Consider the following 25,178-nt stretch of genomic DNA (forward strand, 5'->3'; position numbering starts at 1 on the left):
AGGTCACAGCCATTATAAATGCACGACCACTCCTACCTGTGTCTTCTGACCCCGAAAACCCCTTCATACTCTCGCCATCAATGCTCCTTACGCAGAAGGCAGGAGTTCCTCCTCCACCTGGGGACTTCTCGGACAAGGACTTGTACACAAAGCAATGGAGACAGGTTCAGGCTCTCGCAAATCAGTTCTGGTCCCGTTGGAGACATGAATATCTACCTCTGTTGCAACACAGACAAACGTGGACAGAATCTCGCAGGAATCTTCACGTTGGAGATTTAGTCCTGCTAAGGGACAAGCAGATCGCCCGCAACTGCTGGCCAATGGCCAGAATCACTGCCACATTCCCTGGTAGTGATGGACTTGTCAGGAAGGTTGAGTTGAAAACTTCTGACCAAGGTGATGTGAAAACTTACCAAAGGCCAGTTGCAGAAGTCGTTCTACTTCTACCTAAAGAATGATCTAGAGACTGAAGGTCTCTATTATGTTCATAGTGACCTTACAAAGGTCAGGCGGGGAGTGTGTTGACCTTAAGGCATTTGTTTAGCTTTATTACATTTTCGCTTTAGTATTTCGTTTGTAATTATTTTCTGGTTAAAGTTAAGGTTGTTGAAAATAAATTGGTTGCCTTTTATGTATCACGGCATGCAATGACGTCACACCCGGTTTCGCCGCGTCTTGTGGGAAAATACCGGTTTGCAGAAACGGGAAGGAGGGGGCTTGTGTGTGCAGGATCAGCGCGAGAAATTTTTCATTCTACGCACTATGAAACATCATAGAAGCAAAGCCGTTTATAAGATAATCGATATGTTGAAGTAAAAATGTTAACGCTGATTCTGTTAAAAGTAATGACGGTTAATAAAGTTTATTTTCTTATGTTATTGAAAGCGTTGCCGGATAGTTTGTGAAGTGTATTTAAATCCAGTCGATGGCGTAGGTAGATTCTGACTGTATGTTGTACTTTAATGTAATATAGTTTGTTGTAGTTTTACTTTTACGAGTATTTATGATGTAAATGCGATGCCAAGAAGGAAACAAATAATGTATACATTTTGTATTGTTTTATCAACAGTTTTCACCATACGTTAATGTAGAAGAGTGAACAGTAAACGGTTAATCTTACTGGGATCGTGCCTCATCGACTACGGTTTAGAACGGTGTTTAGTTCAGAGTTTTTACACTTGAATGAAAACACTACAGAGGTACTGGGGGATCTCGGGTTGTAAAAACAATCCTCCTGAAAATGTCAAAACTGTACAGTATGGCAAAGGGATTGATAAAAATAGGAAAACCATGTTGCAGCTCTATCATTTTTGGAGTCTTGTGATCAGATCTGGTTGCCACATCACAGGAAGGAGAGTTGAGTTGTAACATGAGATTGAACAAACACTGATTGTTTACTGCAGAGATCCAAAGGCTGATCAGATAGCTTTCAAATAAATAAGGTAGACAGAGCCTTTTTGTACAGGCGAAAAATGTCATTGATTCAAGGGCAGACCTTGAAATTTAAAGGGACAGAGGGCATTTTTAAAATAGATTTAGGAGACCAGTTTCTAACTCCCCTCAGAGACTAGTAGGTGCCTGAAAAATGCTGCCAGGGAAACTGATACAACAGTAATGTTTAAAAGGAGCTTAGTCAGGCACGGAGTGGCAGGTATTGGAGGGAAACAGGCAAATGGGATCAGATGAATTTGGCATTGTGGTCGGTACTGATATTGTGTGCTGAAGGGCCTTTCCCTGTGCTGGACTGTCATAACTGTATTGAGTGTTAAGGCACAAGCTCTTACCGGGGCAGCAGGCAGGATGAGCAGAGGGTGATGCCGAGAGTGGGGGAGCTGTCAGGTCCGCCAGATTCCACCAGCAGACCCACATAAACATGCAATAACAGAAGGAAAGGTACAGCTCATATTTCCGCCTTCTTCATCCCTGCACATCCAGTTGCAAACTACCGAAGAAGCCTATTACAATTTTTGTCATTCTACAAAACCACAGCAAGTACAGACCGACCCCAGTTCAGTCAAATCAATACCGCCCTGCTCTGGTAGAAAGCTTCAACTCCACCACAGGATCCAAAATGTTCACCCTTCCATGGAGCTTGGCCGCTGCCCCGCGCCCGAACCTGCCTTTCGTCTTCATGTGTTGTGCTAATGACAACTTTCAACTATCGGGAAGGTGCATTGCCACTAACTTCCCTAAGGGAGTGTCAAGGGAGGCAGGACCGGGATTAGATACTGCCTTCCAAATCTATTTTAATTAAAAAGTTCACCAGAGTCCCACACGGCTTAACCGTTCTTGCCTGAGGTGACAGAATACCCTGCAAACGAGGCACCCCAGATCTAGGCAGTAATTGCCTAAACAGCTTGCCATTTCCCAAAGAATATCTGTGGCACATCATAATCACATGTTCCACCGTCTCTTGGACTTTACAAAGTCCACACGACTCATTTTCATGCTTACCAACAAGTGCCAAAGTGGAGTGCAAACCTATAGGCCCGAACCTTAGTTTCATGAACTACACATCTTCCCTCTTATTTCTTTCTAAACGACACCTCACCTGAAATGATAGAAACAAACTGTACTAACCAGTCCCTGTCGCACTCCTATCCCATAATCTCTGCCATTTCCCATATGCAAGATTTGCCTTCATACTTTCCTATATTAACTAAGATCTACCTCAGACTTGGTAAGTCTCTGTTTTGCTGTAACATCTTCCCATTCATTACCCGATACACCCACATGTGCAGGTGCCCAACAAAAACTGTACAACCACTCCCACACTCTCTAAAACATATAGGTTATAATACACCTCCATCCACAGATCAGGTCTCTTTGAACACTTCAATTCCAATCCCTGCAGTACCAAGGCAGAGTCTGAGCAGATCACTACTCTGTTTGGATTAACGGGTTCAACCCATTGAAGACGCATGATAATGGTCATAAATTCTGAGGTACAGACAACCCATTGGTCAGCATTTTTCGCACCTCAGTGTTAATCCAGGTGATAAATATCCGGGAGCCCACTCAGTTACTAAGTGGGTCCTTGGAACCATCTGCAAAGATTGACAAAAATGGAAAATACTGCTGGCATAAATGACTAGACACTCTCTCACCACCCACAAGATCCTGTCCATCCTCCAGTACTCTCAAACCCAGTCCTACATCTGGAACATTTCCCGGGGGAACACATGACGAGGCCACAGACGGACCTGTCCGCAAATTCCCAAGACCATACTCCGGCATGTATTTTCTCATTATCAGGACAAAATATTTATCAACTCTGCTGGTATATTTTCAACAATCGAATAAAACAGAATATGTCAAATTGGACGCCCCTGCCCTACAAACGACGTCCAGAAGTCTCACTCAGCGGCTCGAAATATCTCTATTGGTTCAACGGCCAACACACCTCCAACAGTGTCAGGAACGCTCCTCTACAAATTCCTCGTGCACTGATCCAAGCCATAAAACGTTGCCTCCCCAATAAATCATACAACCGTATTCCAATAGGACACCATACTTATATCCAGCCAAATAACGCATAAAGTTAATAAGCTCTTACACTTATCCTCCAAAACTTTATAGTTGTTGTCTAAGTCAAGTCTGCATCTAGACATAGCCTGAAATGTTTAAATACAGGAACTGTATTTAGTGCACAGCTATACAAAGTAATATTAACATAATCCACACTGTCGCTAGGCAAAAAAACACATTATGATTAGAGGTAAAACATTTAAAACACTAGTATAAAGAAAGCGGCAACACACACAAAATGCTGGTGGAACACAGCAGGCCAGGCAGCATCTATAAGAAGAAGCACTGTCGTCCGCTCGGGCTGAGACCCCTCGTCAGGACTAACTGAAAGAAAGTATAGTAAGAGATTTGAAAGTAGGAGGGGGAGGGGGAAATCCAAAAATGAAAGGAGAAGACCAGAGGGGGTGGGATGAAGCTAAGAGCTGGAACGGTGATTAGCAAAAGGGATACAGAGCTGCAGAAGGAAAAGTATCATGGGACGGAAGGCCTAGGGTGAAAGAAAGAGGGAGGGGAGCACCAGAGGAAGATGGAGAATAGGCAAAGAGTGATGGGTAGAGAGAAAAAGAAAGGAGAGGGTAAGAATAAATAAATCCGGGATGGGGTAAGAAGCGGAGGAGGGGCATTGACTGAAGTTCATGCCATCAGGCTGGAGACTACCCAGACGGAATATAAGGTGTTGTTCCTCCAACAATATGGCTTCATAGCGACAGTAGAGGAGGCCATGGATAGACATATCAGAATGGGAATGGGACGTCGAATTAATGTATGTGACCACTGGGAGATCCTGCTTTCCGTGGCGGACAGAGCGTAGGTGTCCAGCGAAACGGTCTCCCAGTCTGCGTCGGGTTTCTCCAATATATAAAAGGCCACACCGGGAGGACTGGACGCAGTATACCACACCAGCCGACTCACAGGTGAAGTGTCGCCTCACCTGGAAGGACTGTCTGGGGCCCTGAATGGTGGTGAGGGAGGAAGTGTAAGGGCAGGTGTCGCACTTATTCCACTTACAAGGATAAGTGCCAGGAGAGAGATCGGTGCAAAGGGATGGGGAGGTGGGACACATGGACATGGGAGTCGCTTAGGGAGCGATCCCTGCGGAAAGCAGAAAGGAGGGTGGGGGCGGCAGGGAGAGATGTGCTTGGTACTGGGATCCCGTTGTAAGTGGCGGAAGTTACTGAAGTTACGTTGGACCCGGAGGCTAGTAAGGTGGTAGGTGAAGACAAGGGGAACCCTATCCCGAGTGGGGTGGCGGGTGGATGGGGTGAGGGCAGATGTGCGGGAAATGGGAGAGATGCGTTTGAGAGCAGAGTTGATGGTAGAAGAAGGGAAGCCCCTTTCTTTAAAAAATGGAAGACATCTCTTACGTCCTGGAATGAAAAGCCTCATCCTGAGAGCAGGTGCGTCGGAGACGGAGGAATTGCGAGAAGGGGATGGCATTTTTGAAAGAGACAGGGTGGGAAGAGGAATAGTCCAGGTAGCTGTGAGAGTCTATAGGCTTATAGTAGATATCAGGAGATAGACCGTCTCCAGAGATGGAGACAGAAAGATCAAGAAAGGGAAAGAAGGTGTCGGAAATGGCCCAGGTAAATTTGAGGGTAGGGTGAAAGTTGGGGGCAAAGTTAATGAAGTCAACGAGCTCAGCATGCGTGCAGGAGGCAGGGCCAATACAGTCGTCGGTGTAGAGAAGGAAAATTGGCGTCAGATACCAGTATAGGCTCGGAACATGGACTGTTCCAAAAAGCCAACAGAAAAGGCAGGCATAACTGGGACCCATACGGGTGCCCATGGCTACACTTTTGGTTTGCCGAACGTGGGAGGAGCCAAAGGAGAAATTATTGAGAGTAAGGACTAATTCCGTTAGACGGAGGAGAGTGGTGCTAGAGGGGAACTGGTTAGATCTGGAATCCAAAAAGAAGCGGAGAGCATTCTTGGTGGGGGTGGAGGTATATATGGACTGGACGTCCATGGTGAAAATAAAGCGGCGTGGTCCAGGGAACTTAAAATCTATTGAAAAATATTTGAAGCGTGAGAAGCGTCAGGATCATAAGTGGGAAGGGATTGAACAAGGTGGGGTAAAACAGTGTCAAGGTATACAGACATGAGTTCGGTGGGGCAGGAGCAAGCTGAGGCTACCTGGAAAAGCAGTTTTGTGGACCTTGGATAGGAGATAGAAATGGAAAGTGCAGGGTGTGGGAACTATGAGGTTGCTGGCAGTGGATGGGATACCCCTAGAAGATTTTCGCTCGTTAGTGACTGATCCTTTGCAGGAAATTTCCCTAAACCCTTCATTGTTAAAAGTTCAAAAGCAATCAACGTGGAGATGCCGGGATTGAACTCGGGACCTCATATATGCAAAGCATGCGCTCGAACACTGAGCTACGTCCCCACTACATTCGATAAGTTTCAGAAGTCCAACCCTTCCTATATATCATGACGAGCACAAAGCAGACACTGAAACACAGAGAACAGCTGATGGAAACAACCAAATGGTCCTTCCAGCATGCTCCGCCATTCGGTGCGATCATAGTTGATCGTCATGTTCACGTCTCTTCCGGAACCCATAATAAGCTATGTGAGATTAAACTAATTAGACTCCAACTGAATGATCGAGGGCCCAAATTAAATCAAAACCACATTAGACCCGGTATATGCGTATGTTCAAGGGACGTCGCTCCGAGGAAAAGCACTTGACAAGAATATATCACTCATCCCCTCTTCTACTCACCAGTCTGCACAAACGCCTGAACGCATGTACCACAGGCTCAAAGATAGTTTCTGCCACGCTCTGATACCCATTGAGTGGTTCCCTAATACGCTAAGATAGCAACTTGACCTCACAATCTGTCTCGTTATGATACTGCACCTGATCATTCGCCTGCACCTTGCTTCCTCTGCCCCTGTTACACTTTATTCTGCATTCTGTTATTGCGTTATCTTGTCTGATCTCAAGTCACAGTTTAATGATTTGATCTCCATGAATAATATGAACGAAATGGGTTTTTTTCACTCTCTCTGTAGGTGTGATAAAAAAAACAATTTTATTTCCAATGAACACAGAGCTGCAGTAGCAGGGAGAGCCACTCTCCGCTTAGCATCGTGTTTTCCAGCATAGAAATTAATACATATCGTTAAAAAAAAGGTAGGTAGGTAGATAGATAGAGAAAGAGAGAGAGAGAGAAGTCTTATTTCTGAAACTTCTAACAAAGGAGGGATATTGTCGTTCAGTCTTTATGATGGTACTTATGTACTGGTCCCAGAACAGATCCTCTGATACGATAACGCCAAGGAATTTAAAGTTACCGGTCTTCTTCCTCCCCGATGTCCTGATGAAGACAAGCTAACAGATCTCCAGTTCTTCATCCTGCAGTCAATAATCGACTCTTTGGTTCCCACCCTTGCATCTCTTCCCTTCCACGGTTTAAACCCCGTGCCCCCAGGTTGAAACGCTTTCTATTAACTATGAATCTATAATCCTCACAAGTTGTGTACATAAAATATGCCCACTACATTCCAGCCGTCACTGCTCCAAGGAAATCGAAAATTGCCAAGCCAATATCTCTGAAAGAGAGAAAAGAACATCCCAAGTGAACATCTACCGCACGCTTAGTGGCATAATCATGCCCGTCCCAAATGTGACCACCAGGACTTTTCATTTCCTTTGATGATCCCCCTACCGACACCGGGCTACTGCAGAATGCAACCCGCTGTCCTCGCCCGCTCGGTGCGGGGTGTAACTCCAGCCTACATCAATGCGGTTGCTTGGTGACCGCCCTCTGAATCCACGCAGAAAACTCGCCATATGGATCAGGAAGGACGCGAAGTTTGAAACCATTCCAACCTTCCAGTGGAGACCTTGCAAAACCCCGCATCGTTATCACTCCTTGGACACCGGATCGAAATCCTGGAGCCCCGTTCCTGACAGTCCAAAACTGTCCATCAAAAGATCAGGTGAATGGGTAATTGATTTTAAACATCGGCTCTGTTTCATCCTCCGCGAAGTATTTCGAACACTTTCTCTTTATAGCCCAGTAACAATCATGACCGGGGAATTGGTGCTATTCCCGTACGTCTGGAGACGCATTTAGTGCATCCAGTGGAGAGTATTTTCTGGATGTCCATCCCTAGATATACCTGTAGTCGTAGCCTTCTGGTTAAGTTGACTGGCGTTGCCCCGTGGAGTTTCGAGTCCATCCGAACATCTGAGCTGGACAGAGAAACTGTGTAATTCGGAGGGAACATTCAGTCTGGGCTCTCCGAGTGGATAGATAATGGCGGAGTGGGGGTGGGAGAAAGAGGCAGGAAAGCGTATTTCTGTACAATATAGAAATTTTAAAAATGTAAAATGAAGAACGGTTGTTCTGGAAATATATTCCCCGTGTTGTCACAACGGATTTCATTGGTTCGGCTTTAATTTGTAAGATTGTCTTTGCTCTGCAACTTTGACGTAACATTTCCAAAAATCTCCTAAGACGACATTGGCCGTTTTCTTTTCAATGACCTTCTCTCTTCCACCTTCAGTTAAACCTCAACCAAGTTACTCAAATATCCTTTCCAAAACCCTTATCCTTCATCAACTCAGTCTTCTTCACGAGTCAGCGATGCTTTGCCTCCACTTAATATTTCTAAGAACTTTCCCCAAACCAGGTTTGATCTAGCCAGTGCGTTTTGCCAACTACAGTTTTACACCGGAGTTTCTGCAAATACCCCTTTTCCTCTGATAGTATCATTGCATCACGGAATAATTAGTAAATAATGATAAATCCATCTACTATCCACATCCGTATATCCTCACCAACACAATTTTCACACAAAAAAATGTAAGAGGTGAATTATTGACATTCTTCATGGCCACACACCTTACCCGTCCATTGTTTCTGCAACATCACTTTAGCCCCATAACCTTGATCTCGAATCATTCATAGAAAACACAAATTTGGTGTTCTTGTCATTCACGCGAACCTCACTACTTATTTCCTGCTTATAATTTCAACGGCAATATAAATCGCTTTGTTCGTTTTTTTTTACCTTTACTATAACTTTTCAACATTATTCTTTACTGGCTGAGATCCCTTTTGATTCCGTCTCGTTCTCGTTTCATTATTCATCGTTTATGTGGTTCCATAGTGTTTTGATTTTGTTTTCGTGTTCTGCATCTATTTTGTTTTGTTGTTGTTTTCCTCGGCTTCTTATTATAAGCATTTAGAAATATTCCTAGCGCCATTTCGATACCACCTGTTATTTTATTTTAAACACTGCCGATGTTAATCCTGCTTCTGTTATGAAGTTTCAGATTCTTGCTTCACTGCTGCATTACATATTTCCATCATGTAATTCACAGCCACTCCATTTCCTGTGCTTTCCGGTTATTTCCCGGTATTCACACCTTCTCCCGATACAAACGACAGAAATTGATGTCTGAAGGATTCTGTCATCTTCAGTCACATTGATTGCTTCCTCGCTTCTTGCCACATACAAACATTCATATTAGCAAAATAAATAATCCAAATAGAGCCCATCAGGCTTCACAGCTGGAATGAAATCCAGTAAGATCGAGGGGCGCTCTGATGTAGTGGCCGTTCCGGATACAACCAAGGATGCAAATATTTGTACTTGTCGGCATATTTTCAGATCGCAAGACACTGATGGATATTATCAACAACAGCTACAGCAGGTCCACCCCATCAATGCGTTGGTAGATAGCAGCGGAGCTGATCATATTTTGTGTCATTTTTTGTGTTGTTATCTGGACTCATGGCATACCATTTGTGGCGAGGCAGTATGCTCAATAGTTACATGTTTTTCTTCCACCTCCAGCACCTTCATACTAATGGTAGCAACGGGTAAAGAGCGTGTTCTTGGTGGTAAGGGCCCTTAGAGAGGGGTGCCCCTTCTGTGAGGCGCCTGCTCTTGAAGATATCCTCGAAGGAGTGGGTTTGTCTCCGCGATGAAGCCGGCAGATTCAGCAATTCACAGCAGCTTCTTTCGCTCTTGTGTACTGGAGGCTCTGCACCAAAATGTAAAGCAAACAGTTAGAATGTGGTTCTTCGAATATCTCTGGGATTTTTAAAGTTTTTGATGACATATCAAATATCTTTAAACTCCCACCGTCGCAGAAACACTCATGTGTTTCCTTTGTGATTGCATCAATATGTTGGACCCCGGACAGATCCTCTGAGATGTTGACAACTGGAACATTGTGACGGAAGGATATCCGATGTGTTTAGATCGGCACATGAATATGCAATAGTGAAGCGAGGTGAATAGAGGCACAAAGAGAAAACCGCAGATAATGAAAATCCAAGAAACACAGAAAATGCTGGAGTAACTCAGTAGGCCAGGCAGCATCGATGGAAAAGAGTACAGTCACCATTTCGGGCGGAGACCTTCATCAGGACTGGAGAAAAAATCGATGCGGAATCAGAGTTAGAGCGTGGGGGGAGTGGAGGAAGATACATAAGGTGATAGATGATACCGGCGGCGGGGTGGTGAAGTAAAAACATTGAACGTTGATTTGTGAAAGATATAATGGACTGGAGAACAGGAAATCTGATAGGAGAGGACAGAAGTCCATGGAAGAGAAAAAAAAGGGGTGTGGGTTCCCGTGACTGAGGTGATGGGTAGGTAAAGAGATAAGGTGAGAGAGGGAAAAGGGAATGGGGACTGGTGAAGGAAAAGGCATTACCGGAAGTTTGGAGAAATCGAATTAATGCCAACAGGTGGGAGGCTACACAGACGTAATATAATCTGTTGTTCCTCCGTCCTGAGCGTGGCCTCATCGCGAGTGTACAGGAGGCCATGGACTGACCTGTCGGAATTGGAAAAGTAAGTGGATTTAAAATGGATGGCCGTTGGGATATGTTGGGGGTTTTTCTGGTGTACGCAGTGTAGGTGCTCTGCGAAGCGAGTTTCCATTCTGAGTCAGGTTGCACCAATATGCAGTAGACCATACCGAGAGCTCTGGGTACAGTAGATGATGATACCAATGGATTCACAGGTGAACTGTGTCCTCACCTGGAAGGACTGTTTTTGGCCCTGAATGGTAGTGAGGGAGGAGGTAGCAGTTGTTTCATTTGCAAGGATGAGTGCCAGGACAGAGATCAGTGGGAGAGACGAACGGACAAGAGATTCAGGTGGGGAGCAGAAAGTGGAGAGTAGAGTGCAGGATGTGTTAGGTGCTGGGATGCCGCTGGAGATGGCGGAAGTTCCAGAGAGTTGTGTGCTGGACACGGTCTGGTGGGGAGGTGGGTGAGGACAAGACGAACCCTATCCCTGCTGGAATGTCGGGAGATTGGGGTGAGCATAGATGTGCGCAAAATGAAAGAGATTTGGTTGAAGGCAGCGTTGATGATGGGAGGAAGGGAAGCTCCTTTCTTCGACAAAAAGACGATATCTCCTTCGTTCTCGAATGAAACGCTTCGTCCTGAGAGCAGATGTGACGGAGATGCAGGAACTGAGTGAAGGGAATGGCAGTTTTACAAATAACAGGGTAGGAAGAGGTATAATCCAGGTAGCTGTGAGAGTCTCCCGGTTGATAATATACATTCGTAGATAAGTTGATTTCAGAGATAGAGACAGGGAGATCGATAAAGGGGAGGAGATGTCGGAGATGGACCAGGTAAATTTGAGGTCAGAGTGGAAGTTGCAGGAAAAGCTGGTGAAGTAGATGTGCTCTGCATGGGTGCAGGAAACAGCAGCAATGCAGTCGTTGATGTAGCGTAGGAAAAGTTAGGGAACGTTACCAATGTACGCTTGGAACATAGACTGTTCCCCATAGCACACAGACAGGCATGCATAGCTGGGACTCATGCGAGTGTCCATGGCTACCGCTTCTGATTGAAGGAAGTGAGAGGAGCCGAAGGAAAATTTATTAAGAGTGAGGACGTTCTGTCAGACGGGGATGAATGATAGTGAAGGGGAGCTGTTTGTGTCCAGATGGGAGCGGGAGCTTTGAGGCCTTCCTGGTAAGCAGTAGAGGTATATAGGGACTGGACATCCAAAGTGAATATATTATGATCGGGGCCATGGAACTTGAAAGCATTTAAAAGATCACAAGCGTGTGAAGTGTCACGGTTGTATGTAGGAAGGGACTGTACCAGTGCGGATAAAACTGAGTCGCGTATACAGAGCTAAGGTCACTGGGGCTGAAACAAACAGAAACAATGGGCCTACCTGGACAGACAGGTTTGTGAATCTTGCGCTAGAAACGGGAGGTGCGGGGTAAGGGGACTATGTGGATCGTGTCAGTCGATGGGAGAGCCACAGAGTTAATAAGATCAGTGACGATGTGTGTGAAATGGTCTGGTGCTCCTTAGTGTGGTATTGTTCGGGGACTATGTAAAAGTAGGTGCCTGGAGCTGTCGCTGGTAGCAAGGTAGAGTCAGTCCGCCACTACTACTGCAAGCACCCCCTTATCTGCGTGTTTGATGATGAGTTGAGGATTAGTGCGGAGAAAGTGGAGAGCAGAAGGTTTGGAAGCAGTGAGTAGGATTTGGAGAGAGAACTGGTGAAGTCGAGACGTTTCATGTCCTTTGAGTAGTTGGGAATGAAAAGATCCAGAGCAGGCAGCAGACCAAAACGGGGTGTCCAGGTTGAGGACGAGAGAAGAGGTTATCGATGCTGGGTGAAGAGTCCTTAGGGAAGAAATAGGCCCGCACACGGGGGCAACGGAACAAGAGCTGAGCGTCATGGCGGGCGGGGAAGTCACTGAGGTGTGGCCGCAGGGGTACAAAGGTGAGGCTCTTACTGGAAAGAGAATATTCTGCCTCAGAGAGGGGAAGGTCGCAGTGGATGACGAAGACCCGGTATGGATGAGAGCTGGGATTGGAGGGGTGAAGCTGGTTGGTAGCGCCTGAAGGGAAGGGAGGTTAGGGGTGTTCAGGAAAGAGGGAGAGGAAGATGGAGTCTCCGAGGACTCAATAACTGGTGATGGGGCCTGAGAGACACGGAATTGCAGAGTGTTGGTGTGGGGTTGGGAAGACATCGGAATTCCAGCGGAAGCCCTATTTTATTTGTTCGATGGGTAAGAGGACCTTCTTCGTCTCTTTATCTTCCTTCTCTTTGTTTTCGGGTGTTATTTCGATTATAAACACAGGAGATTCTGTAACTGCTGGAAATTGAGAAGACAACACACAAAATGCTGGAGGAAATCATCAGGGCAGGCAGCATCTATGGAGAGTCTGATACAGTCGATATTCCAGGACGAGACCCTACAAAAATGCCGCCTTACCTGTTGGTTTCATCCAGTAGTTTGCGTGTGTAATTTTGGACAGCCTTCGATGTTACTAGGAGTGGCCACAGTCTGGAGTGCAGCGGACAAAACACTCACACTCCGGGATTTATTTTGTCCAATCCCGAGTCTCGTTCTCCTCCCAATCCGACCATATGATCGAATGAAGGTCAGAATTCCGTCGTGTTGAGAAGTCCGCAACTCACTGGGTCTCGCTGTGAAACTGAGCTTCTGCCAGTTAGCAGTCCTCGCAATGCTTTGTAGGGTCTTGCCGTCAGATGCCTTGGAAATCGCGAAATAGATGGAAAAGCAAGTGGTTAGAACACTATCAGTGCTGCTCCTGTAAAACAAATATAGTTAGAATAGAGGCTGAGGAAACCTCGCTGGCCTCACTCTGCGCAGGAAGTGGTGACGCTATAGTGCTCTCTTTGACTGAAGTGGTGGTTTTGAGCGACCAGATTAGGTCGGGACTGGGACTGGGACTGGATACAGCAAATGACCCCAAATAATTCACAGGAGAAGTGTCAACTTACCTGGAAGGACTGCTGGCGACCATATATGTCAGTGAGGGAGGAGGTGTAGGGGCTGCTGTAGCACTTGTTTAACTTGCAAGGATAAAGGCCAGGAGAGGGAAAGGTGTGAGGGACGAACGCACACAGGATTCACGTTGGGACCGATCCCTGTAGGAAGCAGAGAGTAGAGGGGGGAGGGAACGATGTGTTTGGTGGTGGGATCCCGCCGAAGATGTCAGAAATTACAGCGAATGGTGTGCTGGAGGCTGAGAGGGGAGAGGTAGGTGAGGGCAAGACGAATCTTATCCCTGGTGGGGGGCGCGAGGATGGGGTGGTGGCAGTCGTGCACAAAATGGAAGAGATTCTGTTGAGGGCAGCTTTGATGGTGGAGGAAGGAAAGGCCATTTCTTTGAAAAAAAAGACGATAATCTCATTTGTTCTTCAACGAAACGGCTCATCCTGAGAGCAGATGCTGTGACATTTTACAAGTAACGGGCTGAGAAGAGGTATAGTCCAGGTAGCTGTGAGAGTCCCTGTGTTCAAAATAGACGTCAGTAGACGAGCTGTCTTCAGAGGCAGAGACAGGTGGATTTGAGAGCAGGTTGGAAGTTGAAGGCAAAGCTGATGAAGTGGATGAGCTCCGCATGGGTGCAGGAAACAGCAGCAATGCAGTCGTTTATGTAGCGTAGGAAAAGTTAGGGAGAGGTACCAATGGGGGCTTGCGTAGCCGACGAACAGGCATATCTGGGACCCATGCCAGTGTCTCCGGCTACACCTTTTGTTTGAAGGAGATGGGAGGAGTCGAAGGAGAAAGTATTGGGTGGGGACGTTCCGCCAGACGGAGGTGAATGGTGGTAGAGGAGAGCTGGTTGGGTCTGATATCCAGAAGGAAGCGGAGAGATTTGAGGACATTAATGGTTTTAATGGTGTAGCGTTTTGTTCATTGATACTGTTGTATTGCTCAGATCTACTCTGAAGGACAGCAGGTACACGGATGCCAGAGTAGGAGACGGTGACATATACGTAATTAGATAATGATACTATTTTGGACTTTGAACGTGTTCTCCGAGTTCCTATTGCCCACTATTTATTGCTTATATCTGGCTTTTATAAGATTATTGAATTCTCGGAGCACACAACCTCACCTGCTTTCCACTGGATGTAAGTCTATCACACGGCAAAATTGTAATCTGGTGATCGCCCTCAGAAGCGGCCCAGCCAGGCAGTCGGATGGATCAGAGTGGACAACAATGAAACAAGTCCGGACGCCGGCCCTGCTACCCTGCACACTTTCGATGTCCATCTGTGCCAGGGCACCAGACCACTGTCCTGGAACTCCATCTTTGAGATGTTACGTACCCCGTAACTGAGTGTCTGACCAGCAAAGATAGAAGAATCCGTTGGAGTCTGGTGGTACTATTTTCCAACAAAGTTTATTAGTAAAATATACAAATCAATATCAACAATGCAAATATATAGATAATACACGTTAGCAATACTAAACCTAAAAGTGTGGGTATAATAATAATAATAATCAATATTGTTGGCGGTTTTGTTGTTATTGTTGGAGAGAGAGAGAGAGAGAGAGAGAGAGAGAGAGAGAGAGAGAGAGAGAGAGAGAGAGAGAGAGAGAGAGAGAGAGCAAACAGTAACAGCTACAGCCAGGCTAACCTTCCTTTACGTTCTTGATCCGTCGATGTGTTGTTGTGGCCATTCAGGTATGACCCCTCTATCCTTCAGCTAGACCGCTCTTCTGTGGTGGACTCGTCACCCAGGCAAGGGTGGACACACACACAAGCCCCCATCGGCCCTGCTACAACACCGTGAGTCAAACTGACCGATCCTTTGTTCGGTCCCCGATGCCCCACACCATCTCGTGGGTTCCAACACTCAATCAATGCTCACTAGTGTGTCTTCTGATGTGTCTAAGAGGTGTCTCCCCAGACCTCACTTTTATCCCCACCCACGGGGTCTCAGGTGTCAATCAGTTTTGAATGGCTTTGTTCATCAAACCAGCCCACTCCGGCTGTCCACTGAGGAATTTTAATGAACAGATTGGAACAAGTAAACAGTCCGCTCCGGAGCCATGAGTCTTTCAGGAGTCATAATATGGTGGGTCAACAAGTCTCTCTCTCCCGGTGTTATCTCTCCCTTATCTGAAGCAGATGTTCCAGTCCCAGGATGTTTTCCCTTTGTCTCTCTTTCTCTTTCGTTAGCAGCGTGGTTAACAGTAACAGTTTGTGATTCTCCCGCGGGGGGGGGGGGCGGAATATGGGCAACTCTGTACCCTTCTGCCCATCAGAGCGGTTCATCCTTCATAAGAGAGATCACAGTGGGAGCTCCCTCAGCACACGTAGATCAGTGCCTCAGGAAGGAAGCCCGACTCCGCCTTCTCCAGAACAGCAGGGAAACGGCAGGCGTCATTATCCCTGCTGCTGAGTCCCACATTGGGATCTTGGGGTATGTGATCGCAACGTGAAGGACCCTGCGCCGCTATAATTTAGTTCGCCTCCACCAAAATGCCTGCATGGAGTTCAGGGTGAAAGATAACTGTGTACAATATGAACACTGTTTCTCCCTTCACAGATGCTGACGTACCTGCTGAGTATATCCAGCAATTTCCACATTTAGTTCAGGATCAACTCTGTTTCTCTGACTCTGGATCTCTGCTGTCCGAGTCGCATGTGGAGAACATAGTCATCGAAGCCGACTGGTAATCCATTGGGTTGTCTCTGTGCAGGTTCGAATCCTGTCCACTGTGCATGGCGGAGCGGACTCGAAAGGCGGAGTCGCCCACTTCAACTTCTGTTTTCTATCGTTCAACGTCCGGCCTTTGTGATTTGCTACTCAGATTTGGGACTAAGGGTGAGATGATGGAGTACTTGGTCTCACAGGGTAAGATTGGGCAACATAAGAATGGTTTCCTTAAGGGGAAGTATTGTGAACGGTCTTGAGCTCTTCATCTTAGAAAATATGTGCTGGCATTGGAGAGGAGGTTCACAAGGATGACTTCGGAAAGGAAAGGTTTGTTTGAGGAAATGAGGAACTTTTGATAGCTCTGGGTCTGTACTCACTGGAATTTGGAGGGATGAGGTGGGATCTCATTGAAACCTTTCGAATGTTGAAAGGCCTAGACAGAGTAGATGTGGGAAAAGATATTCCCTACGGTGGAGAAGTCAAAGATAATTGGTCACAGTCGCAGGTAGAGGGCGTCCATTTAAAACGGAGATGCAGACGCAGGTGAATTTGTAGAATGTATCACCACAGGCATCTGGGGAGGCCAGGTCGTTGGGGGTATTTAAGGCAGAGCTTGATATGTTCTTGGTTGGACACGGCATCAAAGGTTATGGCAGAAGGCTGGGGACTGGAGATGAGGAGGGGAAAATGGATCAGCCATGGCCAAATGGCCGTGCAGACTCGATGGGCCACATAGAGTAAGTCTGCTCCGAAATCTTATGGTTTCATGGGATCAGGTGGAGGATTTCACCATAAATTTTATAGTGGGGATGTAGCTCAGTGGGAGAGCGCATGCTTCGCATGTATGAAGTCCCGGGTTCAATCCCCGGCATCTCCACTGAATTATTGTAAATGGGCCGATGAATGTTGATAAATAGGCTCACCTTTTATTTCCGTCATTGAAATACGTGATAAGCCTGTAACATACGGGAGAGTTAGAACGGGTCCTTGCTGTATCAGTGGGGACATTGAAAAAACATTGCACAACATTCATGGCACAGCAATTCCAATGACTCTGTGTAGCACAGTGTCGCAGCGGAACCGTGATGGGCCCATAAACCCGAGGTCGATGGATCGAAACCATCTTCTACTGTATTCATCATTTATCATTGCGTTTTAACAGCGCGACCTGTCACATTATGCGTAGATACAAGGGAATCCACCGGCTTTCAGTTGAATAATGGAAGCAGAAATGAAGGACGAGATTAAATCATATGTGTGCGATGGTCGGAGATGGGCATTTCTGCTTTATCCGAGGCTTTTGATTCAGGTATATACAGTATGATTTCGTAGGCACACACTCATCCACACATGTTTTGATGAAGTCAGTGACAACCGTGGCGTTCCCATTGAGACGCGAAGATGAATCTCTGAATACAGTCCTTTCACAGATTCAAAGAGGTCCTGCAAGTGCCGCTGCACCTCCCTTGTCCATACCTTTTCAGTCCTCAGTACTGATACTGCGGACGTCAGTGCCAGTCTATATTTAGGGAGTAGAACTAGAGCCCAACTTTCCAGTGTGGACAAAGTGGAAAATGAGGAAGATATTTCCCTGCATCAGTTAAATCCTGTTGATGAATGTTCCTCCTCCCAACACAAATTCTGGCCGGAATGGGAGCTTTACACTAGGAACAGCTGAATCGGAAGCGATTCCGAGGCCTTTCCCGTCGTACAGGAAGAAGTGCATGTGTGAAGAGCCCCAGCGCCACAATCAACGAACAAACTTCGAGGTGACCCTTTGAAGTATCCTGTGCTCGGACAACCCAATGTCAAACCGCTCTTTCGCATTGGTTTCTTGTTTGTTTCCTAGTTAGTATCCCCGTCTGTCACGGGGAAGACGGGGGATAATTTCCACGACAGGAACATGTTTTTGTTGTCTCTATAAATGTCATTGCAACTCGAATTTTCAAAGTAAATTGAAAAGGGTTAAACATGTTATATCCGAGTTTGGGGTTGAAGCGATCGGTTCTTTGGGGATGTGGAACAATCGATCTGCAGTGATCCCGGGAAGGGAGAGTCACCCGATAGGAAGGGACTTTGTGTTCAGCTTCGTGAAATCTCCCCTCAGCGACTCTGTATCTCTGAGTCATTCGGCGTAACACGCGGTGACAGAGAACAATGTTTCCGGAAATTTTTGCTTCATCAGCCTCTGCCACATTTTAAGTGTTAAACAATGGTTGTCGTTGCGCTCGATTTAAGGTTTCCAGTTGAAAGAGTCAGAAAGGAGAGGGCGAGTGGAATCGGTATCTTCACCAAGCTGAGGCCATCCTGCAGAGACTCCGTGAGACTCCTTCCGTCTAACTGCGAGGTCGGAGCTGTGAAAGGTCATCGACCTGAAACGTGAACTCTGTTTCTCCCTCCACAGACTCTGCCTGACCTGCGGAGTATTTCCGACAGTTTCAACTTTTAGTTCTGGAACAGTCCTGTTTTTCTGACCCCGGTATCGGTGCTGTCCTCATCCGTCCCGGGACACAGTGATTACATTTTACTAGCGTCCGATGTAAAATGCCCTTTCTTGAGAAGTGTGTAATCGTAGCCGAATGTTTTATCAATGCACTGGGAATCTATCTGTATTTCCGCTTCTAATTCTGACAAGTAAGTGATTCCAGCGTTCTCTGTTTTATGTTGTCCGTCACCCTCTGGGCAAACCATTCATGCAGACTATGAAAAGCCGGGTCACAGCATCGATTACCATTCAGCATCTTCCAACGCTGGAATGGACCATTTATGGGAGCCTTTTCCAGCTTGTCTCTGTGGCGCAATCGGTGAGCGCGTTCGGCTGTTAACCGAAAGGTTGGTGTTTCGAGCCCACCCAGGGACGCTGGTAATCCAGCAGTTTTTGCTGCGCGTTGTATTACCCGCATGAAAACGCTCCGCTGTGCGGAGACCGGCGTTCCGTACTGCAGCTCCATCACGTTCAGTGGGAATTAAAATTGTTTTTGTCACGTACCGACATACAGTGAAATGTTCCTCTTTCACACTGTTCATAGAGATCAAATCATTACACAGTGCATTGAGAGACCGATTTAAAACAATAACAAAATGCAGAATAAAATTTAACAACAATAGAGAAAGCACAGCACAGATAAGTAATTATGTGCAGCAACATAACAGAGTAGATTGCGAACTCAAGTGTCTATCTTATCCTACTCGGGAACCATCTGGATACCAGACTCAACCAGATCCCCTCTATCACCATTCAGCGCCGACTGGCGGAACTTGTCCCCACTCGATAATTTCTCCCTCGACTCCTCCCATTTCTTAGAAACAAAAGGTGTAGCCACAGACATTGGCATGGGTCCGAGCTCTACCTGTCTGTTTGTCGGCTACTTGGAACAGTCTATCTTGCAAGCCTACATTGGTATCTCTCCCTAACGTTTCCTACACTACTTAAATGACTGCATTGCTGCTGTTTCCTGCGGAGCTCATCCACTTCATTAACTTTGCCTCCAACTTCCACACTGCACAAATTTTTACCTGGCCCATATCTGACACATCCCTCCCTTTTCTCGATCTCTCTGTCTTCATCTCTGAAGACAGTGTATCTGCTGATGTCTATTATAACCAGACAGACTCACACAGCTACCTGGACCATACCTCTTCCCACCCCGTTACTTGTAAAAATGCCAGCTCCTTCTCTCAACGCCTTCATCTCCGCCGCATCTGCTCTCAGGATAAGGCGTTTCATTCAATAGCGAAGGGGATAGCGTGTTTTTTTTTCAAAGAAAGTGGTCTCTCTTCCTCCGCCTCCAGCACACAATTCTCTGTAAGTTCCGACATCTCCGGCGGGATGCCACCACCAAACACATCTTTCCCTCCTCCCTCTACTTTCTGCAGGGTTCCCATGTAAATCCCATGTGCGTTCGTCCCTCCCACTGATCTCTCTCCTGGCCCTTACCCTTGCAAGTGAAACAAGTGCTACACCTGCCGCTACACATCCGTCCTCATTACCATTCAGGGCTCCAAGCGATCCTTCCAGGTAAAGTGACACTTCACCTGTGAGTATTTTACAGTCATCTACTGTATCCAGTGCTCCAGGTGTGGCCTCCTGTATATCGGTGAGATTTGACACAGATTGGGAGACCACGTTACTGAGCACCTACACTCCGTACACCAGTAAAAGCAACATATCCCAGTGGCCTCCTGCTTTAATTCCACTTCCCTTTCCAATTCCAACATGGCAGCCCATGGCCCCCTGTACTGTCGCGATGAGGCCACACTCAGGGTGGAGGAGCAACACATTATATTTCGTCTGGGTGACCTCCAACCTGGTGGCATGAACATCGATTTCTCGAACTTCTGGTAATGCCCCCTTCACCAAGGCCCATTCTCTTTTCCCTCTCTGACCTTATCTGTTACTTGCCCAGCACCTCACCCTGGTGTTCCTCCCCCTTTTCTTTCTTCCATGGCCTTCAGTCTTCTCCTATTAGATTCTCTGTTCTCCAGCCCAGTGTCCCTTTCACCAATCAGCATCTCAAGTCTTTAATTCACCAGCGCCCCACCCCTCCGGTTTCACCTATCACCCCGTGTTTCTTCCTCCCCTCTCCTCACCGTCTAACTCTGATCCCTCATCGTTTTTTTTTCCTCCAGTCCGGATGAAGGGACTGGACCCGAAACGTCGACTTTTTTTTTTACACAGATGCTGCCTGGACTGCTGAGTTCCTCCAATATTTTCTCTGCGGCTTGAAATTACATCATCTGCTGTTTTCTCTTTGTGTCTCTATCCATGTCGCTCCACACTAACATATTCATGTGCTGATCTAAGAACATCGTACACCCTTCCGTCTCTGAACCTGGCAGCCCGTTCCAAGCACCCACCCCAGCCCGTCTAAAAACGTGAGCAGCACAACTCCTTTAAATTCTCTCCCACTCCGATCTTAAATATATTCCCTCTACAATACTGTACTTGGGAAACCAATTCCGACTATCTGCCCTATCGGAGTCTCATAGTTTCCTACCTCATAATTTGGTCAAGTTTCTTCTCAGGCTCTGACATTCCAAAGAAGGTAAACAAGCTCAAATACTTTAATCAGGCAACATCCGGGAGACGCTTTACAAATCCTGCCGATCCTTCCTGTGAAGTGTCCATTCTTGTTGAATCTGGATTAGAGTCAGAACAGGATTTAACGGGAAACTCTTGAGGGACATTAATTCCATCTCTGATCCACGACACAGTGAATGATAATTAACGATCAATTTACATTTGAATTAGCGTGAGTCGCGCGTAGACCGTGTCTATGTAAGATGTTTATTTATTATGTAGTCTAAAAATGTACAACATGCGATGGCCGGGAATCGAACCCGGGTCAACTGCTTGGAAGGCAGCTATGCTCACCACTATACCACCATCGCTCAATGACGTTACAGAAGCTTTGAGTAGTGAGGCTTCTCCCAGGTCCCTGTGACTCGATCAGTCTCCAAGCAGTTTTCCGTCGGATCGTTCCTCACTCTGCCGCAGGTCCTATTCCAGTAAATTAATGTCGCCATCCCCCACAGACCGGAGTTATACAACCCACAGCGAGCATACTCCAGGAGTCAGACTGAGTGATAACCGAGTCGAAGAGTTTCTAATGGGATCCTGCCTCACGCATCACCAAATGGATAAACAAATCCTGATTATAATTGTACTTTCAAACCACGCGCTGATGGGCGCCCTTCCTTTGCCCAGTCGTTGAACACAGTAAGTGACGGGATCGCTAAAGAATCCTGAGACCCCTCCAGTCACACAGTGAGAATGGGATGAATAAAAAACGCCAGATCCACACTCAACAAACAAACGTCAGGTTGACTCTGTGAGCTCTCCGGTACCCTGAAATCCGTGTGACAGATCCATATCCTTGTATATTCCTCTTTAGTTTCGTGGTTAGTATCGCGGCCCGCCACGTGGGAGACGGTGGTTCAATCCCCCGTGGGGAGACAGTTAGCTGATTCAAATATTAACTTGATGTACAGGACTATTTGTGTACAATAAGTAAAGGTGATCATTGAGACTATGGAACAAGTCTGCATTGAGTCCTGAACGAGAGAGTTTTCCGAGAACATGGGACGTTGGGTTCAACCTCTTTCCCCAGACACTCCCTCAGCGAGTGGTTATCGAAGCGCCGATCGGAGTTACACTCAGTGACCGAATCCGTCACTCCGAACTCATTAAACCGGGACTATTGCTGTGAGTTATCAACTCCTGCACGTCTCCTTCAGTGTGGCTGCGTGAATGTGTGGAGAAGACAGGCAAATGGACACCTGAAACACTTTGCAGGGAACAATCCATGTGGACATATATTTAATTCCGGGTTTATAGCCATCCGGCCCCTCCCGCAGTCCCTAAAACCTCCGCTCAGAATCTAATACAGTGAATTGGGGGAAGGTCTGGCAGAGCTTCGCTCAGTGGTGACGGGTGAACGCATGCGTAGTGAGGCTCCACCCTTATATCCGATTGACAGCGTGCAGCTGAAGACATGCGCAGTCCCATTCTCTCGCCCATCGGCAGGTGCGGCTTTAAAGCAGCCCGAAATAGGGAATACCCGGGCCCGATGCGGTAAATTGGGGTGGTGGAGCGGAGAGATCCGGGGGACGCCTCGACCCGGCAATCAGAGCTGGATTCTGGAAGGCGACCGGTCACCGGGGGGTGGTGTTCGTCAACCGGAGAGTGTTGCGGCGACAGTGACGGATGCTGACGGTTTGACCACCTGTAATGTGACTGAGCGGAGCCGATGATGGGAAGCTCAGTGATCGTATGGAATGGATTTTAGCAAGAAATGAAAGGAAAATGCTTCGGAAGGAACGGGTTTGGATGAGTAGGGTCCTCCGATGAGGGCAGAAGGACTGAGGTAGATGATGCTGTGGATTTCACGGTAATGATCAGTTTCATATCTTTTTGTGATAAACATCTTCATCCCGGTAGGTTAACTGAGGGTATTCAGAAGAATATTGTTAACTTCAGCAATATGTCTGAGCAACGGTCGGGTGTAGGCTACATGTGCTGATTAAAAACAACATGAGAATAATCCGAAAATGAAGACTCTGGACGGAAGTAAAATTGTAAGTACGCTGTGCGAGAAACGAAGGTTCGGGGTGTTATTGTGTGTGTGTGTGTGTGTGTGTGTGTGTGTGTGTGTGTGTGTGTGTGTGTGTGTGTGTGTGTGTGTGTGTGTGTGTGTGTGTGTGTGTGTGTGTGTGTGTGTGTGTGTGTGTGTGTGTGTGTGTGTGTGTGTGTGTGTGTGTGTGTGTGTGTGTGTGTGTGTGTGTGTGTGTGTGAAGTACCTTTGGCTAAGAGTTTGCAGACTTGGAGAGAAGGGGAAGTGTTTCCCTGTTCTCTGGTGCATTTCTGGTGAATGGCTACCGTTAAAAGTCTATTTAGGCTGCATTAGTTATGACAGACGGTATGACAGAATCATCGTCATCATCATCATCATCATCAGGTGCCATGCCCAGTTTCAGCTTTGACTGCCATGATTGATGCACCATCAATAACTCACTCTGAGACGTAAAGGCGAGATATCGGCTTTTCTTGACTGGAAGAAGGAACAAGCAGTGAGTGACCACTATACTACATCCTGGAGACAGAGAGGCCGGGCTCAGACCTCCATCACCTTTATACAGGGGTCTGTGGGAGGAGCCACAGGAGCAGTCATCAGGGGGCGTGTCCAGACAGGTATATGTAGTTCACCACAATGGCCCACACGCTCTTGTTTCGGGTCAGGTGGATGACAGAATATTACTTTAAAACAGAGGTACATAGGTTCTTGATTAGCCAGGGAATCAAAGGGTATGGGGAGAAGGCAGTGGAGTGGGGATGACTGGAAGAAAAGGATCAGACCATGATTAAGTGGCAGAGCAGTCTCGATGGGCTGAATGGCCTTCTTCTGCTCCTATATCTTTTGGTCTTATGGTTTATAAGTACATGGAGCCAGTAAAAAACAGAAATCACAAGCCCAGACTCTCCTCATCAGACAACCAGTCCACTGCCAGTATTGGCCCAGTAAACATTCTCTGAACTGATTCCAATACATTGAGATTCTTCCTTGATTAATGAGACCAAGTCTGTATAAATGGATTCACCCCGCTCTCTATACGGTGTATAAGATACTGAGAGACATTGATCGTGTGGATATTCAGAGGCTTTTTCCCAGGGCTGAAATGGTTAACATGACGGCATGGTTGTAAGGTGCTTGGAAGTAGATCCAGAGGAGATGTCAGGGGTAATTTTTTATACATTGACTGATGAGTGTTTGGAATGGGCTGCCGGTGACAGTGGTGGAGGTGGAAGCGGTAGGGTTTTTTTACGAGAATCCTGATTAGGTACATGGAGCATAAAAATCTAGAGGGCTATTGGTAATCCTAGGTAATTTCTAAAGTAACTGCATGTTATGCACAGCTTTGTGGGTGGAAGGGCCTGCATTGTGCTGTAGGCTTTTGATGTTTCTCTTAGGGATGCATAACCTCCCGACAATTGTATTCAGTTCCCCATCAATAAAATACCACGTTCTCTCCACTTGTAGCTGCAAACAGGATTAGGAACAGCCCCTTCTGCCCACGATACCTCTGCTGACACTGATGTCAGGGGAGACTGCACTCTGGCCCGCCATGACCGTGTAGCGATTTGCACGACGCTGTTACAGCTCAGGGCATTGGAGTTCAGGATTCAGCCCCTGCATCTTCTTTAGAGTCCCTTTAATCCCTGTGGATTGCATCAGTTTTCTTCAGGTCCTCCTGATTCTTCCCGCAGTCCAAAGATGCACCAGGTCGGTTAATTCACAATTATGAAATACCCTGTGGTTAGGTTAGGGTCAAATCGGGGTTGCCAAGGTTTGCCAGGCAGTGTGGCTCAAAGAGTCTATTTTGCTCAGAATCTCTGAATCAGATTTTCAAAAAACACAATCCATGTTATCCAATTTTCTTTATACTAATCCAGACAACATGCTGGGGAATCCTCTGCACCCTTTCCCCAGTCCCCACTTTCTTCCTGTGATGTAGCAAACATAATTGCACACAGGATGCATTGTGAACCCCAAATCTCACACTGTACCAGAGACTGACAGGTACAGAATGAACCACACACTCTCATACTGTACCAGATACTGACAGGTACAGAATGAACCCCACACTCTCACACTGTACCAGAGACTGACAGGTACAGAATGAACCCCACACTCTCACACTGTACCAGAGACTGTCAG

The 25,178-nt window shown here is 46.7% G+C and overlaps 3 non-coding genes and 1 pseudogene across 3 annotated transcripts; 3 read left to right on the forward strand and 1 right to left on the reverse strand.

The window, feature by feature from the left end:
* Positions 1 to 25,178, forward strand: part of LOC140717854 (uncharacterized) — a 966,201-nt pseudogene that overhangs the window by 727,500 nt on the left and 213,523 nt on the right.
* Positions 16,769 to 16,840, forward strand: trnaa-cgc (transfer RNA alanine (anticodon CGC)). The gene has a single exon. It is a non-coding gene; the product is annotated as a tRNA-Ala (tRNA).
* On the forward strand, positions 18,750 to 18,823 carry trnan-guu (transfer RNA asparagine (anticodon GUU)). The gene has a single exon. It is a non-coding gene; the product is annotated as a tRNA-Asn (tRNA).
* On the reverse strand, positions 21,283 to 21,354 carry trnag-ucc (transfer RNA glycine (anticodon UCC)). The gene has a single exon. It is a non-coding gene; the product is annotated as a tRNA-Gly (tRNA).

Source organism: Hemitrygon akajei, chromosome 28 (genome assembly GCF_048418815.1).
Source record: "Hemitrygon akajei chromosome 28, sHemAka1.3, whole genome shotgun sequence".
NCBI lineage: Eukaryota > Metazoa > Chordata > Chondrichthyes > Myliobatiformes > Dasyatidae > Hemitrygon > Hemitrygon akajei.